This window comes from Marmota flaviventris, chromosome 12 (assembly GCF_047511675.1).
Source record: "Marmota flaviventris isolate mMarFla1 chromosome 12, mMarFla1.hap1, whole genome shotgun sequence".
NCBI lineage: Eukaryota > Metazoa > Chordata > Mammalia > Rodentia > Sciuridae > Marmota > Marmota flaviventris.
In genome coordinates this window covers 64,656,127-64,661,623 of record NC_092509.1, presented here as the reverse complement: position 1 = coordinate 64,661,623, position 5,497 = coordinate 64,656,127, and the positions used below count along the sequence as shown (strand labels likewise).

General features: G+C 39.0%; 1 long non-coding RNA gene across 1 annotated transcript; it reads left to right on the top strand.

The window, feature by feature from the left end:
- Positions 1–1,835: 1,835 nt before the first annotated feature.
- On the top strand, positions 1,836–4,996 carry LOC139707835 (uncharacterized). The gene is made up of 4 exons (XR_011709261.1): positions 1,836–1,903; positions 2,462–2,540; positions 2,910–3,021; positions 4,582–4,996. It is a non-coding gene; the product is annotated as an uncharacterized lncRNA (long non-coding RNA).
- Positions 4,997–5,497: the final 501 nt, after the last annotated feature.

Here is a 5,497-nt window from a genome sequence, read left to right as displayed (position 1 = left end):
ATTGATTATGTATTTTACTGTATATGTCGTTCATGTATATGAGTTTGGGTCTCTAAAATAATTAAACGCTTTAGTTTAAACAATAAGTTACCTATTAAAGAATGTTTGAGAGAGAAATAAACAAAAACATACCCCAGTCAATAACTGAAAAACTCTCCCCAACAAGGTAGAGAGCGGTAACAATAAATACAACATCTGAATATGTAAACTCAGTTTCTTGAGTTAGAATTTGCATTTCTGGGTGAGCCCAGTTTCGCTGTCCTACAGGACATTCCCACATGCTCAGACTTCTAAAACATTTTGTAGAACAGAATAGACTGCTGGATGCCCTTTTATTTTTCTTATGCAGGATTATTACCTTCCACCTTCTCTCAATGTAGGCAAATAAAATTACGGAGAAATAAAACGAGTGCAGCGTTTGAGTGCTAGCTTGTCCTAGGACAATCGGATTTCACTGGGTAATGTATATGCAAACATACACGTCCCGTTTATTTCATTGTTTGCACTGCGGTTATCTTCCTCGCCGCGCTCTCGGCTTTTGTTGACCTAGTGCCAGTAAAGTTGTGTGGTTATATATAGAGGCAGCTGATTAAGAAGGGTGTGTGTGTGTGTGTCTGACTTTGGGCGCTTACGGATCCATCACAGCTAAGAGGATGGAGGTGGAGGGGGTGGAATAAAGTAAACTGCCTGGCAGTTTGGAACAATTCCTTCGCCCCAGAGCTGGCCTGCCCAGATGTCCACGACTCCACACCAAACCAGTTTTCTGCGGTGTCGGGTCATCCACTGACCAGACGACACTCGGTGGGAGGTCTGGGTGGTCCGAAATAGGGGGAAAAGGAGGGCTAGTCACTGATCGGTGGAGTCCGGCCAACTCTAGAGCCTCGAGGGCGCCTGGGGCTTGAGCCCAGCTGGATTCAATCGGCACTTGAAGCGGTGGGTCGCTGCCTCTTCCCTACCCTGACCCTCACATTTCCCGGAAGGAGGCTAGTGCCCTACCGGACTGACCCGGCGCGCAGCTCGCAGGACCCCTCCCCACTACCACCCGAGGCGCAGCAGCAGCCATCTGCCCAAACCGGGGTGCCTCTTCCACCACCCTCCCTGCAGAGGAACAGCAGGATTTGATCTGTAAAGCCAAGGAGGGTCGCTTCCTCTGCAGCTGGGGCCCGTAGGGATGGGGATGTTACGCAGTCGCCGACTGCTGAGCGCCCTTCCCTTCTTTGGGGGACTCCCAGTTCTCGATAGTGCAGGGACCCGGAGCAGCTCCCCAGATGGAGCCCTTGGGACAGCGTAAGAGTCTTGGGACCCTGCCCTGTCCAGAGCCCTCCAGTGTTCCGCAGCACCCTCTCCCCGCGCTGCACCCGGCCTCTCCCAGGCCCTCCTCCGCACCCCGACGTCGCGTTAACTGGCTAGGACACTTGCTTTAATTTGAGTTAAACATAAATCATTAGGTTTAAAGAAATCTCGCCTTAACCCCCACTCATCGGCTAGAAAGGGAGGCCGCTGAAACAAAAGATGTAAAAGGGACATTCAGCTACTTCTCAGCCGGCGCTGAACTTGGAGGTGGGGGAGAGGGAGCGGCGCGCGGCGCTCGGAGCCGGCAGCGAGGAGCAGGGTTTCCAAAGGAACCCCGAGAAGGGGGAGGCGGGAGGAGAAGAGGAAGAAAGACAAACATCTGGGGATTGGACCATATGCTGAAGCTTTGTCTTGTCCTTCAAAGTTCGGCTGCCCTTGAAGTGATTTGTCAGGCGGCCCACGGGTGACAGGGAGGATGTGCGGCGGGGAGCGGGAGGCGGGAGGCGCGCCGGCGGGAGAGGAGAGGGCGGGAAAGGAGGGGAGGAAAGAGGGAGAAGCCGAGGAGAGGGGGAGCAAAGTGACCCCGTCGCCGGAGGAAAAGAAGAAACCAGTATCCGCGGAGGTGCAGAACCCGAGATGGGGAAGCGGGGTGGTTCCAGGGGAGACGCTAAGACCAGCAGCAGGGGACGTAGAGGTTAAGGAAAAGGAAGGCCGAGAGATCGGGAAGAGAGGAGGCAGACTGGGGGAGTAAATTGGAGATAGTAATGTAATAAGAAAGAGTGCATGTCTCCTATTTTTAGGAAAAGTGGCTTTGAGTCCCCTCCTGCCACCATCAACCTTTTTTTCTTTCTCTTTTGCCCGCCAACTGCTGAACTGATTAGACTGTAATTAAGGCCATAAAGCCCTCAGATTATACACCTGTTTATTCACTAAAGTCGGGGTCTCATCAAGCAAATTAGCTGCTTCCAGGCTACACATTGGGCCTCTAGCTTGCCTGATTAATGAAGTTTATTGGGAGCTGTTAAAAGCATTAACTGGAGAAAATCTCAGCAATTCGTCATATTTAAGGGATGGAAATTAAATCTTGCTATGCAAATGAGAAAAAAAAATTAAACCATCTTTAGGGGTTTACTATCTGCATATTACTTTTCCTTAACATTCTGTTCAGGAGCAAGGCATTACAAATGAAGTATTATTGGGACATGAAGTTATCCAAAATGCACAACCCCGCCTTATTTGACATTAAGGTGGGGACTGGAAAAGAAAACATGAGAAGGAAATTCTCACAAATCCTCTGATTCCCGAAGTAAATAGACTTTTTTAAGACACCCCAACACAAAGCCAACTCTCAAAAAGAAACCCAGTATTTTAAATTAAAGTTAATGTATCCATGAGACTTGGGAGTAGTCTTTCCAGAGGGTACAGTTTGGCAGGGGTGTGTAATGAAATAAACAACTGAGAGAGAAGTGTCCAATACCAGGAGCAAATGTGACAAGGACAGAAAACAGTAGAGTGGCAAGAAAAAGCACCCCAAATAAATCAATATTCTTTATCAACTGGCTATAGAAATGTTTCTGTATCCAGTGCTTGTAACTGTAACCACTGTGGTTCTTCAGACAGGTGCAGGAAGTTGTGATTAAGAAAATAAACAAGAGAAGTGGGGAAAGTATAACCAAGTGGAAAGAGGAAATGGAGTGCAAATTGAGAACATAATCCAGATTTTGTAAAGTATGTATTTACCTTAGGTACTTCTTGGTAATAGCACTGCCACACAAATGTTTATTAATGATTGCAATAACAGAAGTGAAGGGAGAGTGATTTCAGTATATTAGTTATTCCTGAAAAGGTAAAAATCGTTTCTACAAGAGTAACAGATATAACATGTATAGATAGTCTGTTTCAAGAAAATACTGAAAATACACAATGTAATGAAAAAATTATCTTGAGTGAAAATCTTAACATAATGCAAATCTTTTAAGCTTTATTTTTAAATCTTTTCTATTTTTCTAAAAGTATTAGCACAGTTTGAAATGCCTATTTGCTTATAGACAATGTTGTATAATGTTAATAAAATGTATATAGTATATGAAATTTAAACTCTATAAGTGAAAATAAATAGGCTAAGTAATACAAAATTAAGGAATTTTTAAGAAAATTCATCTCATTATACCCTCACTCCCTACAGATTCATTTTAAAGTACTTGATATATTTTTTATTCTAATATTGTCACTCAAAATTGAATTTCTAGTTAATTTTAACTTATTTATTTTAAAAACTAAAAATATTAGGATTTACTTATTTATCTCACCTTAATGAAGTCAATTCCAGTTAGCTAAGGATAGTAACAAACTATATCTATATTAATTTATTAATATTTTTATATTAAAGAATAAAAAAACTTATACATTCCTTCCCTTTGGAAGAGATAATACAGCCTTGTGAAACTAAAAAAAAAAAAATGTAAATTCACAGCCTTGGGAATTCAATACCACCACTCACAAGCATATATAACCTTGAAAATTAGTCTTCATTTGTCTTAATCTTTAAAAATCTTTATATTATTTTTTTACTGCATTCTAGAAACTCCAATGTATTCTAAATTCAAATCACAAAAGTTCTCTTTTGTATTCATGGATATTATATATTACATTGACTTATAAAATTATTAGTTTGTAACAAATGAACTACAAACATTTTATTCATATTGTAAATAAAATAAACATTCAATAATAGTTTTCTTTAATGACTAAAATCCTTCATAAATGCCCCCTATCCTTTTAAATACTTAGAAGACATTCTATATTAATTTTAATTATTAAGGGATCATTTGCTAAAAAGAGAAAATGTAAATTTAATTCATTTTTGTTCAAGTAAGTGTGCTTTTGAAAAACTATTTCATAAGTTTGGAGTAACTTGAAGAAAAACAATTCTCCTTTGTGCTGAAAATGGACCATTTATTAGAATTTTGCTTTACTTTTAGTGTTTGATTTAAACATAAAAGAAGAGAAACAAGTGAATTCTCTCCAGATATTTTCAAAATACATTTTGCTGTGAACACATTTTAGAAAATATTTTGTGTCTCAATTTTAGGATCAAAACATATAAAATGGTATTATACTGATCTTAGAAAACTTGTAATCTAGTATCATGTGTATAAGAGTTCATTTAAATATGGATATTATTGTACAAAGATAATTTGCCTTTAGAGTGTCTAGTCAAACAGAGAGGGCTTTTGGGCTACTGACTAATGGGTATCAGTTTTTGTCATTTGTATTACTGATCTCTAGAGTGGTGTGGATAAAGAAGGTCAAAATGGTCCCTGATGAACGGAAACTTTTAAAACCATTTGGAAAAGTTAATGAATTAGATTTCCCTGCACTTGAAGATATTAGGATTGGGAGATCAAGACTCCCATCAGCCAAATCAAGAATATTCACAGTTGACAGGAAAACTCAAAGTTTCCTCTTCCCTCCAGAGAAATGTCCTCCCATACCTAAGAGGTGGTAAGTCATAGGAATGATATTATTAACTTAATGAGTGTGTTTCACAAGCAAGGAACATTAAGCACACTAACCTAATTTTTGTTGTATTTTTATGTAGCTTTATATAATTGCTTGAAAATGCTTTTTATAAAAAATACTCCTGTTACTTTACAAAACATGTTTTCTTCTGTGGATAAAATTCCAATGCTGATATTATTGTTTTTTTTTTTAAAAAAAATCTTTGCAACAATGATGAAATTTCAACGAAAAGCACATAACTAGAAGAGATGTACTGTATTAAATAGCCTTTAAATGATTTATGAAATAAAAATGTTGCTTCAGTTTGCCTTTCAGAACCAGTACTTCTCCAATTATTCTCTGTCATTTCAAGTGTTCACAAATATTTGAATATAAAAGGAACTTTCCATGTTTTCTTTAAGAGCTACTGCATTTTAATCCAAGCCTCCAAAAATGAAAAGCATTCTGATACTTAAGGCAATATGATCAACTGGTTTTGAAGATGTTTTTTCACATCTTCACAGAATTGTTTATGGAGTAATTCTTTACACCACATAACACATACCTCTAAAGACAAACTAGCCTGTCCATATATTTAGCAAATACACTTACTATGCTGCATTTCATATTTTAGGTTGTTAGAATTGATAGCTTCTGTGTAGAAAACTGACTTAAATGTTAGAATTTATAGTTCAAAACTGTT